The sequence below is a fragment of the Ranitomeya variabilis genome, chromosome 2 (assembly GCF_051348905.1).
Source record: "Ranitomeya variabilis isolate aRanVar5 chromosome 2, aRanVar5.hap1, whole genome shotgun sequence".
Lineage (NCBI taxonomy): Eukaryota > Metazoa > Chordata > Amphibia > Anura > Dendrobatidae > Ranitomeya > Ranitomeya variabilis.
In genome coordinates this window covers 1,107,351,017-1,107,360,452 of record NC_135233.1, presented here as the reverse complement: position 1 = coordinate 1,107,360,452, position 9,436 = coordinate 1,107,351,017, and the positions used below count along the sequence as shown (strand labels likewise).

The 9,436-nt window shown below is 43.4% G+C and overlaps 22 non-coding genes across 22 annotated transcripts; 3 read left to right on the top strand and 19 right to left on the bottom strand.

Annotated features, from left to right (window-relative positions):
• Window positions 1–256: 256 nt before the first annotated feature.
• Window positions 257–328, bottom strand: TRNAG-UCC (transfer RNA glycine (anticodon UCC)). Its single transcript has one exon. It is a non-coding gene; the product is annotated as a tRNA-Gly (tRNA).
• Window positions 329–733: 405 nt separating this feature from the next.
• On the top strand, window positions 734–807 carry TRNAN-GUU (transfer RNA asparagine (anticodon GUU)). The gene has a single exon. It is a non-coding gene; the product is annotated as a tRNA-Asn (tRNA).
• A 165-nt stretch (window positions 808–972) lies between these two features.
• On the bottom strand, window positions 973–1,058 carry TRNAY-GUA (transfer RNA tyrosine (anticodon GUA)). Its single transcript is given in 2 exon segments — window positions 973–1,008; window positions 1,022–1,058. It is a non-coding gene; the product is annotated as a tRNA-Tyr (tRNA).
• Window positions 1,059–1,166: 108 nt separating this feature from the next.
• Window positions 1,167–1,239, bottom strand: TRNAA-AGC (transfer RNA alanine (anticodon AGC)). Its single transcript has one exon. It is a non-coding gene; the product is annotated as a tRNA-Ala (tRNA).
• A 473-nt stretch (window positions 1,240–1,712) lies between these two features.
• TRNAG-UCC (transfer RNA glycine (anticodon UCC)) lies at window positions 1,713–1,784 on the bottom strand. Its single transcript has one exon. It is a non-coding gene; the product is annotated as a tRNA-Gly (tRNA).
• Window positions 1,785–2,189: 405 nt separating this feature from the next.
• Window positions 2,190–2,263, top strand: TRNAN-GUU (transfer RNA asparagine (anticodon GUU)). Its single transcript has one exon. It is a non-coding gene; the product is annotated as a tRNA-Asn (tRNA).
• A 165-nt stretch (window positions 2,264–2,428) lies between these two features.
• On the bottom strand, window positions 2,429–2,514 carry TRNAY-GUA (transfer RNA tyrosine (anticodon GUA)). Its single transcript is given in 2 exon segments — window positions 2,429–2,464; window positions 2,478–2,514. It is a non-coding gene; the product is annotated as a tRNA-Tyr (tRNA).
• A 108-nt stretch (window positions 2,515–2,622) lies between these two features.
• Window positions 2,623–2,695, bottom strand: TRNAA-AGC (transfer RNA alanine (anticodon AGC)). Its single transcript has one exon. It is a non-coding gene; the product is annotated as a tRNA-Ala (tRNA).
• A 473-nt stretch (window positions 2,696–3,168) lies between these two features.
• TRNAG-UCC (transfer RNA glycine (anticodon UCC)) lies at window positions 3,169–3,240 on the bottom strand. Its single transcript has one exon. It is a non-coding gene; the product is annotated as a tRNA-Gly (tRNA).
• Window positions 3,241–3,645: 405 nt separating this feature from the next.
• Window positions 3,646–3,719, top strand: TRNAN-GUU (transfer RNA asparagine (anticodon GUU)). Its single transcript has one exon. It is a non-coding gene; the product is annotated as a tRNA-Asn (tRNA).
• A 165-nt stretch (window positions 3,720–3,884) lies between these two features.
• Window positions 3,885–3,970, bottom strand: TRNAY-GUA (transfer RNA tyrosine (anticodon GUA)). Its single transcript is given in 2 exon segments — window positions 3,885–3,920; window positions 3,934–3,970. It is a non-coding gene; the product is annotated as a tRNA-Tyr (tRNA).
• Window positions 3,971–4,078: 108 nt separating this feature from the next.
• On the bottom strand, window positions 4,079–4,151 carry TRNAA-AGC (transfer RNA alanine (anticodon AGC)). The gene has a single exon. It is a non-coding gene; the product is annotated as a tRNA-Ala (tRNA).
• Window positions 4,152–4,624: 473 nt separating this feature from the next.
• Window positions 4,625–4,696, bottom strand: TRNAG-UCC (transfer RNA glycine (anticodon UCC)). Its single transcript has one exon. It is a non-coding gene; the product is annotated as a tRNA-Gly (tRNA).
• A 644-nt stretch (window positions 4,697–5,340) lies between these two features.
• On the bottom strand, window positions 5,341–5,426 carry TRNAY-GUA (transfer RNA tyrosine (anticodon GUA)). Its single transcript is given in 2 exon segments — window positions 5,341–5,376; window positions 5,390–5,426. It is a non-coding gene; the product is annotated as a tRNA-Tyr (tRNA).
• A 108-nt stretch (window positions 5,427–5,534) lies between these two features.
• TRNAA-AGC (transfer RNA alanine (anticodon AGC)) lies at window positions 5,535–5,607 on the bottom strand. Its single transcript has one exon. It is a non-coding gene; the product is annotated as a tRNA-Ala (tRNA).
• A 473-nt stretch (window positions 5,608–6,080) lies between these two features.
• On the bottom strand, window positions 6,081–6,152 carry TRNAG-UCC (transfer RNA glycine (anticodon UCC)). Its single transcript has one exon. It is a non-coding gene; the product is annotated as a tRNA-Gly (tRNA).
• A 644-nt stretch (window positions 6,153–6,796) lies between these two features.
• Window positions 6,797–6,882, bottom strand: TRNAY-GUA (transfer RNA tyrosine (anticodon GUA)). Its single transcript is given in 2 exon segments — window positions 6,797–6,832; window positions 6,846–6,882. It is a non-coding gene; the product is annotated as a tRNA-Tyr (tRNA).
• A 108-nt stretch (window positions 6,883–6,990) lies between these two features.
• TRNAA-AGC (transfer RNA alanine (anticodon AGC)) lies at window positions 6,991–7,063 on the bottom strand. The gene has a single exon. It is a non-coding gene; the product is annotated as a tRNA-Ala (tRNA).
• Window positions 7,064–7,536: 473 nt separating this feature from the next.
• TRNAG-UCC (transfer RNA glycine (anticodon UCC)) lies at window positions 7,537–7,608 on the bottom strand. The gene has a single exon. It is a non-coding gene; the product is annotated as a tRNA-Gly (tRNA).
• A 644-nt stretch (window positions 7,609–8,252) lies between these two features.
• TRNAY-GUA (transfer RNA tyrosine (anticodon GUA)) lies at window positions 8,253–8,338 on the bottom strand. The gene is given in 2 exon segments: window positions 8,253–8,288; window positions 8,302–8,338. It is a non-coding gene; the product is annotated as a tRNA-Tyr (tRNA).
• Window positions 8,339–8,446: 108 nt separating this feature from the next.
• On the bottom strand, window positions 8,447–8,519 carry TRNAA-AGC (transfer RNA alanine (anticodon AGC)). The gene has a single exon. It is a non-coding gene; the product is annotated as a tRNA-Ala (tRNA).
• Window positions 8,520–8,992: 473 nt separating this feature from the next.
• Window positions 8,993–9,064, bottom strand: TRNAG-UCC (transfer RNA glycine (anticodon UCC)). The gene has a single exon. It is a non-coding gene; the product is annotated as a tRNA-Gly (tRNA).
• Window positions 9,065–9,436: the final 372 nt, after the last annotated feature.

The window sequence follows — 9,436 nt, the reverse complement described above, 5'->3', positions numbered from 1 at the left end:
AATCAAACCGGGGACAGTGAAAAAACTTGCATAGTTTGTAGAAAAAAGTTGTGATGTAGCACAATCCCAAGGAGAACCGTTGAACTTTTATGGGTTGGTTTGTTTACCGAAAATGCTGAGAGGTCGTGAAGGCCTCCTGGTCTTTTTTTTTCCTCCTTTCTGTGGTTGCTAAACTGTAAGAAGAGAGTAGAGCATGAGCCTTAACACAAAACATTAAAAGAGAATAAATGCAACACCAATGGTGAAAAGCAAGACATGCGTTGGCCGGGAATCGAACCCGGGTCAACTGCTTGGAAGGCAGCTATGCTCACCACTATACCACCAACGCTTTCGGAAGTGTACGTTTTTTTGACATTTTCTGCAATAACACTAAACTTTCTGTTGACAGAAGCATTTGGATGCAATGTAATGATGAAAAGTATAAAACACAACCTTTTAGCAGAGGATGGTTTCGATCCATCGACCTCTGGGTTATGGGCCCAGCACGCTTCCGCTGCGCCACTCTGCTCGTAGTGTTGGATGCTTAGAGTCGAAGTCTAATTACTGTCTGCCTTCTGGTCTGTGTCGTGTAATTTATCAGCCATTTCTTATCTGTTGGCAACTAGATTATTCTTGGTGTTTTGCAATTATTTCTTTGTTTTTTTCTGTTTCCTTTAGTCATATTGTTGAAAATCATTTGAAGAAACGGTGTCTGACCTTGCTTAAGGTGCAGGCAAAAATTGTGGTCCATTGGGTCTCTGTGGCGCAATCGGTTAGCGCGTTCGGCTGTTAACCGAAAGGTTGGTGGTTCGAGTCCACCCAGGGACGTCGCACCCTTTTGCAGTCCACCCAGAGACGTTGCACAGTTGGAGAAGTTTTTGCATTGGTGCTGAGCATCTCTCTCTCATGTAAAAGCCATTTTGCTGACTATGTTTTGAATTCACGAGGCAAACTGGAGAAAAACTTTCTGTATGAGATAAGATAAACAAAACTTCCTTCGAGCCGGAATTGAACCAGCGACCTAAGGATTGCTAATTTAGAGCTACAGTCCTCCGCTCTACCAGCTGAGCTATCGAAGGATTGTTTTGGCCACTGTCGAAAGCCTCCTAGGTTTGGCCGTGGGTGCCACGGGCAGATGGTAAAAATGATTCATTCAACTCTGCGAAAAAGGAATCCAATGGTAGCATTGGAGAATGCGGGCATCGATCCCGCTACCTCTCGCATGCTAAGCGAGCGCTCTACCACTTGAGCTAATCCCCCAAACCTGTGAAACTTGACGTCAGTTTCACGTCACACCAGGTCACAATTTTCATATACAGTCACAGATGACATTGCTTTTTTTTTTTTTTTTTTTTTTTTTTAAGTGTGGACTCCGTTTTCCCATACTTGAAGAACATTTAAGGAGTCCACAACGTGATTGGTGACCTACAAATACAGTCGAGCAACTTTCTAGCAAACCCTTTCTATGCACATGGAGAATCAAACCGGGGACAGTGAAAAAACTTGCATAGTTTGTAGAAAAAAGTTGTGATGTAGCACAATCCCAAGGAGAACCGTTGAACTTTTATGGGTTGGTTTGTTTACCGAAAATGCTGAGAGGTCGTGAAGGCCTCCTGGTCTTTTTTTTTCCTCCTTTCTGTGGTTGCTAAACTGTAAGAAGAGAGTAGAGCATGAGCCTTAACACAAAACATTAAAAGAGAATAAATGCAACACCAATGGTGAAAAGCAAGACATGCGTTGGCCGGGAATCGAACCCGGGTCAACTGCTTGGAAGGCAGCTATGCTCACCACTATACCACCAACGCTTTCGGAAGTGTACGTTTTTTTGACATTTTCTGCAATAACACTAAACTTTCTGTTGACAGAAGCATTTGGATGCAATGTAATGATGAAAAGTATAAAACACAACCTTTTAGCAGAGGATGGTTTCGATCCATCGACCTCTGGGTTATGGGCCCAGCACGCTTCCGCTGCGCCACTCTGCTCGTAGTGTTGGATGCTTAGAGTCGAAGTCTAATTACTGTCTGCCTTCTGGTCTGTGTCGTGTAATTTATCAGCCATTTCTTATCTGTTGGCAACTAGATTATTCTTGGTGTTTTGCAATTATTTCTTTGTTTTTTTCTGTTTCCTTTAGTCATATTGTTGAAAATCATTTGAAGAAACGGTGTCTGACCTTGCTTAAGGTGCAGGCAAAAATTGTGGTCCATTGGGTCTCTGTGGCGCAATCGGTTAGCGCGTTCGGCTGTTAACCGAAAGGTTGGTGGTTCGAGTCCACCCAGGGACGTCGCACCCTTTTGCAGTCCACCCAGAGACGTTGCACAGTTGGAGAAGTTTTTGCATTGGTGCTGAGCATCTCTCTCTCATGTAAAAGCCATTTTGCTGACTATGTTTTGAATTCACGAGGCAAACTGGAGAAAAACTTTCTGTATGAGATAAGATAAACAAAACTTCCTTCGAGCCGGAATTGAACCAGCGACCTAAGGATTGCTAATTTAGAGCTACAGTCCTCCGCTCTACCAGCTGAGCTATCGAAGGATTGTTTTGGCCACTGTCGAAAGCCTCCTAGGTTTGGCCGTGGGTGCCACGGGCAGATGGTAAAAATGATTCATTCAACTCTGCGAAAAAGGAATCCAATGGTAGCATTGGAGAATGCGGGCATCGATCCCGCTACCTCTCGCATGCTAAGCGAGCGCTCTACCACTTGAGCTAATCCCCCAAACCTGTGAAACTTGACGTCAGTTTCACGTCACACCAGGTCACAATTTTCATATACAGTCACAGATGACATTGCTTTTTTTTTTTTTTTTTTTTTTTTTTAAGTGTGGACTCCGTTTTCCCATACTTGAAGAACATTTAAGGAGTCCACAACGTGATTGGTGACCTACAAATACAGTCGAGCAACTTTCTAGCAAACCCTTTCTATGCACATGGAGAATCAAACCGGGGACAGTGAAAAAACTTGCATAGTTTGTAGAAAAAAGTTGTGATGTAGCACAATCCCAAGGAGAACCGTTGAACTTTTATGGGTTGGTTTGTTTACCGAAAATGCTGAGAGGTCGTGAAGGCCTCCTGGTCTTTTTTTTTCCTCCTTTCTGTGGTTGCTAAACTGTAAGAAGAGAGTAGAGCATGAGCCTTAACACAAAACATTAAAAGAGAATAAATGCAACACCAATGGTGAAAAGCAAGACATGCGTTGGCCGGGAATCGAACCCGGGTCAACTGCTTGGAAGGCAGCTATGCTCACCACTATACCACCAACGCTTTCGGAAGTGTACGTTTTTTTGACATTTTCTGCAATAACACTAAACTTTCTGTTGACAGAAGCATTTGGATGCAATGTAATGATGAAAAGTATAAAACACAACCTTTTAGCAGAGGATGGTTTCGATCCATCGACCTCTGGGTTATGGGCCCAGCACGCTTCCGCTGCGCCACTCTGCTCGTAGTGTTGGATGCTTAGAGTCGAAGTCTAATTACTGTCTGCCTTCTGGTCTGTGTCGTGTAATTTATCAGCCATTTCTTATCTGTTGGCAACTAGATTATTCTTGGTGTTTTGCAATTATTTCTTTGTTTTTTTCTGTTTCCTTTAGTCATATTGTTGAAAATCATTTGAAGAAACGGTGTCTGACCTTGCTTAAGGTGCAGGCAAAAATTGTGGTCCATTGGGTCTCTGTGGCGCAATCGGTTAGCGCGTTCGGCTGTTAACCGAAAGGTTGGTGGTTCGAGTCCACCCAGGGACGTCGCACCCTTTTGCAGTCCACCCAGAGACGTTGCACAGTTGGAGAAGTTTTTGCATTGGTGCTGAGCATCTCTCTCTCATGTAAAAGCCATTTTGCTGACTATGTTTTGAATTCACGAGGCAAACTGGAGAAAAACTTTCTGTATGAGATAAGATAAACAAAACTTCCTTCGAGCCGGAATTGAACCAGCGACCTAAGGATTGCTAATTTAGAGCTACAGTCCTCCGCTCTACCAGCTGAGCTATCGAAGGATTGTTTTGGCCACTGTCGAAAGCCTCCTAGGTTTGGCCGTGGGTGCCACGGGCAGATGGTAAAAATGATTCATTCAACTCTGCGAAAAAGGAATCCAATGGTAGCATTGGAGAATGCGGGCATCGATCCCGCTACCTCTCGCATGCTAAGCGAGCGCTCTACCACTTGAGCTAATCCCCCAAACCTGTGAAACTTGACGTCAGTTTCACGTCACACCAGGTCACAATTTTCATATACAGTCACAGATGACATTGCTTTTTTTTTTTTTTTTTTTTTTTTTTAAGTGTGGACTCCGTTTTCCCATACTTGAAGAACATTTAAGGAGTCCACAACGTGATTGGTGACCTACAAATACAGTCGAGCAACTTTCTAGCAAACCCTTTCTATGCACATGGAGAATCAAACCGGGGACAGTGAAAAAACTTGCATAGTTTGTAGAAAAAAGTTGTGATGTAGCACAATCCCAAGGAGAACCGTTGAACTTTTATGGGTTGGTTTGTTTACCGAAAATGCTGAGAGGTCGTGAAGGCCTCCTGGTCTTTTTTTTTCCTCCTTTCTGTGGTTGCTAAACTGTAAGAAGAGAGTAGAGCATGAGCCTTAACACAAAACATTAAAAGAGAATAAATGCAACACCAATGGTGAAAAGCAAGACATGCGTTGGCCGGGAATCGAACCCGGGTCAACTGCTTGGAAGGCAGCTATGCTCACCACTATACCACCAACGCTTTCGGAAGTGTACGTTTTTTTGACATTTTCTGCAATAACACTAAACTTTCTGTTGACAGAAGCATTTGGATGCAATGTAATGATGAAAAGTATAAAACACAACCTTTTAGCAGAGGATGGTTTCGATCCATCGACCTCTGGGTTATGGGCCCAGCACGCTTCCGCTGCGCCACTCTGCTCGTAGTGTTGGATGCTTAGAGTCGAAGTCTAATTACTGTCTGCCTTCTGGTCTGTGTCGTGTAATTTATCAGCCATTTCTTATCTGTTGGCAACTAGATTATTCTTGGTGTTTTGCAATTATTTCTTTGTTTTTTTCTGTTTCCTTTAGTCATATTGTTGAAAATCATTTGAAGAAACGGTGTCTGACCTTGCTTAAGGTGCAGGCAAAAATTGTGGTCCATTGGGTCTCTGTGGCGCAATCGGTTAGCGCGTTTGGCTGTTAACCGAAAGGTTGGTGGTTCGAGTCCACCCAGGGACGTCGCACCCTTTTGCAGTCCACCCAGAGACGTTGCACAGTTGGAGAAGTTTTTGCATTGGTGCTGAGCATCTCTCTCTCATGTAAAAGCCATTTTGCTGACTATGTTTTGAATTCACGAGGCAAACTGGAGAAAAACTTTCTGTATGAGATAAGATAAACAAAACTTCCTTCGAGCCGGAATTGAACCAGCGACCTAAGGATTGCTAATTTAGAGCTACAGTCCTCCGCTCTACCAGCTGAGCTATCGAAGGATTGTTTTGGCCACTGTCGAAAGCCTCCTAGGTTTGGCCGTGGGTGCCACGGGCAGATGGTAAAAATGATTCATTCAACTCTGCGAAAAAGGAATCCAATGGTAGCATTGGAGAATGCGGGCATCGATCCCGCTACCTCTCGCATGCTAAGCGAGCGCTCTACCACTTGAGCTAATCCCCCAAACCTGTGAAACTTGACGTCAGTTTCACGTCACACCAGGTCACAATTTTCATATACAGTCACAGATGACATTGCTTTTTTTTTTTTTTTTTTTTTTTTTTAAGTGTGGACTCCGTTTTCCCATACTTGAAGAACATTTAAGGAGTCCACAACGTGATTGGTGACCTACAAATACAGTCGAGCAACTTTCTAGCAAACCCTTTCTATGCACATGGAGAATCAAACCGGGGACAGTGAAAAAACTTGCATAGTTTGTAGAAAAAAGTTGTGATGTAGCACAATCCCAAGGAGAACCGTTGAACTTTTATGGGTTGGTTTGTTTACCGAAAATGCTGAGAGGTCGTGAAGGCCTCCTGGTCTTTTTTTTTCCTCCTTTCTGTGGTTGCTAAACTGTAAGAAGAGAGTAGAGCATGAGCCTTAACACAAAACATTAAAAGAGAATAAATGCAACACCAATGGTGAAAAGCAAGACATGCGTTGGCCGGGAATCGAACCCGGGTCAACTGCTTGGAAGGCAGCTATGCTCACCACTATACCACCAACGCTTTCGGAAGTGTACGTTTTTTTGACATTTTCTGCAATAACACTAAACTTTCTGTTGACAGAAGCATTTGGATGCAATGTAATGATGAAAAGTATAAAACACAACCTTTTAGCAGAGGATGGTTTCGATCCATCGACCTCTGGGTTATGGGCCCAGCACGCTTCCGCTGCGCCACTCTGCTCGTAGTGTTGGATGCTTAGAGTCGAAGTCTAATTACTGTCTGCCTTCTGGTCTGTGTCGTGTAATTTATCAGCCATTTCTTATCTGTTGGCAACTAGATTATTCTTGGTGTTTTGCAATTATTTCTTTGTTTTTTTCTGTTTCCTTTAGTCATATTGTTGAAAATCATTTGAAGAAACGGTGTCTGACCTTGCTTAAGGTGCAGGCAAAAATTGTGGTCCATTGGGTCTCTGTGGCGCAATCGGTTAGCGCGTTTGGCTGTTAACCGAAAGGTTGGTGGTTCGAGTCCACCCAGGGACGTCGCACCCTTTTGCAGTCCACCCAGAGACGTTGCACAGTTGGAGAAGTTTTTGCATTGGTGCTGAGCATCTCTCTCTCATGTAAAAGCCATTTTGCTGACTATGTTTTGAATTCACGAGGCAAACTGGAGAAAAACTTTCTGTATGAGATAAGATAAACAAAACTTCCTTCGAGCCGGAATTGAACCAGCGACCTAAGGATTGCTAATTTAGAGCTACAGTCCTCCGCTCTACCAGCTGAGCTATCGAAGGATTGTTTTGGCCACTGTCGAAAGCCTCCTAGGTTTGGCCGTGGGTGCCACGGGCAGATGGTAAAAATGATTCATTCAACTCTGCGAAAAAGGAATCCAATGGTAGCATTGGAGAATGCGGGCATCGATCCCGCTACCTCTCGCATGCTAAGCGAGCGCTCTACCACTTGAGCTAATCCCCCAAACCTGTGAAACTTGACGTCAGTTTCACGTCACACCAGGTCACAATTTTCATATACAGTCACAGATGACATTGCTTTTTTTTTTTTTTTTTTTTTTTTTTAAGTGTGGACTCCGTTTTCCCATACTTGAAGAACATTTAAGGAGTCCACAACGTGATTGGTGACCTACAAATACAGTCGAGCAACTTTCTAGCAAACCCTTTCTATGCACATGGAGAATCAAACCGGGGACAGTGAAAAAACTTGCATAGTTTGTAGAAAAAAGTTGTGATGTAGCACAATCCCAAGGAGAACCGTTGAACTTTTATGGGTTGGTTTGTTTACCGAAAATGCTGAGAGGTCGTGAAGGCCTCCTGGTCTTTTTTTTTCCTCCTTTCTGTGGTTGCTAAACTGTAAGAAGAGAGTAGAGCATGAGCCTTAACACAAAACATTAAAAGAGAATAAATGCAACACCAATGGTGAAAAGCAAGACATGCGTTGGCCGGGAATCGAACCCGGGTCAACTGCTTGGAAGGCAGCTATGCTCACCACTATACCACCAACGCTTTCGGAAGTGTACGTTTTTTTGACATTTTCTGCAATAACACTAAACTTTCTGTTGACAGAAGCATTTGGATGCAATGTAATGATGAAAAGTATAAAACACAACCTTTTAGCAGAGGATGGTTTCGATCCATCGACCTCTGGGTTATGGGCCCAGCACGCTTCCGCTGCGCCACTCTGCTCGTAGTGTTGGATGCTTAGAGTCGAAGTCTAATTACTGTCTGCCTTCTGGTCTGTGTCGTGTAATTTATCAGCCATTTCTTATCTGTTGGCAACTAGATTATTCTTGGTGTTTTGCAATTATTTCTTTGTTTTTTTCTGTTTCCTTTAGTCATATTGTTGAAAATCATTTGAAGAAACGGTGTCTGACCTTGCTTAAGGTGCAGGCAAAAATTGTGGTCCATTGGGTCTCTGTGGCGCAATCGGTTAGCGCGTTTGGCTGTTAACCGAAAGGTTGGTGGTTCGAGTCCACCCAGGGACGTCGCACCCTTTTGCAGTCCACCCAGAGACGTTGCACAGTTGGAGAAGTTTTTGCATTGGTGCTGAGCATCTCTCTCTCATGTAAAAGCCATTTTGCTGACTATGTTTTGAATTCACGAGGCAAACTGGAGAAAAACTTTCTGTATGAGATAAGATAAACAAAACTTCCTTCGAGCCGGAATTGAACCAGCGACCTAAGGATTGCTAATTTAGAGCTACAGTCCTCCGCTCTACCAGCTGAGCTATCGAAGGATTGTTTTGGCCACTGTCGAAAGCCTCCTAGGTTTGGCCGTGGGTGCCACGGGCAGATGGTAAAAATGATTCATTCAACTCTGCGAAAAAGGAATCCAATGGTAGCATTGGAGAATGCGGGCATCGATCCCGCTACCTCTCGCATGCTAAGCGAGCGCTCTACCACTTGAGCTAATCCCCCAAACCTGTGAAACTTGACGTCAGTTTCACGTCACACCAGGTCACAATTTTCATATACAGTCACAGATGACATTGCTTTTTTTTTTTTTTTTTTTTTTTTTTAAGTGTGGACTCCGTTTTCCCATACTTGAAGAACATTTAAGGAGTCCACAACGTGATTGGTGACCTACAAATACAGTCGAGCAACTTTCTAGCAAACCCTTTCTATGCACATGGAGAATCAAACCGGGGACAGTGAAAAAACTTGCATAGTTTGTAGAAAAAAGTTGTGATGTAGCACAATCCCAAGGAGAACCGTTGAACTTTTATGGGTTGGTTTGTTTACCGAAAATGCTGAGAGGTCGTGAAGGCCTCCTGGTCTTTTTTTTTCCTCCTTTCTGTGGTTGCTAAACTGTAAGAAGAGAGTAGAGCATGAGCCTTAACACAAAACATTAAAAGAGAATAAATGCAACACCAATGGTGAAAAGCAAGACATGCGTTGGCCGGGAATCGAACCCGGGTCAACTGCTTGGAAGGCAGCTATGCTCACCACTATACCACCAACGCTTTCGGAAGTGTACGTTTTTTTGACATTTTCTGCAATAACACTAAACTTTCTGTTGACAGAAGCATTTGGATGCAATGTAATGATGAAAAGTATAAAACACAACCTTTTAGCAGAGGATGGTTTCGATCCATCGACCTCTGGGTTATGGGCCCAGCACGCTTCCGCTGCGCCACTCTGCTCGTAGTGTTGGATGCTTAGAGTCGAAGTCTAATTACTGTCTGCCTTCTGGTCTGTGTCGTGTAATTTATCAGCCATTTCTTATCTGTTGGCAACTAGATTATTCTTGGTGTTTTGCAATTATTTCTTTGTTTTTTTCTGTTTCCTTTAGTCATATTGTTGAAAATCATTTGAAGAAACGGTGTCTGACCTTG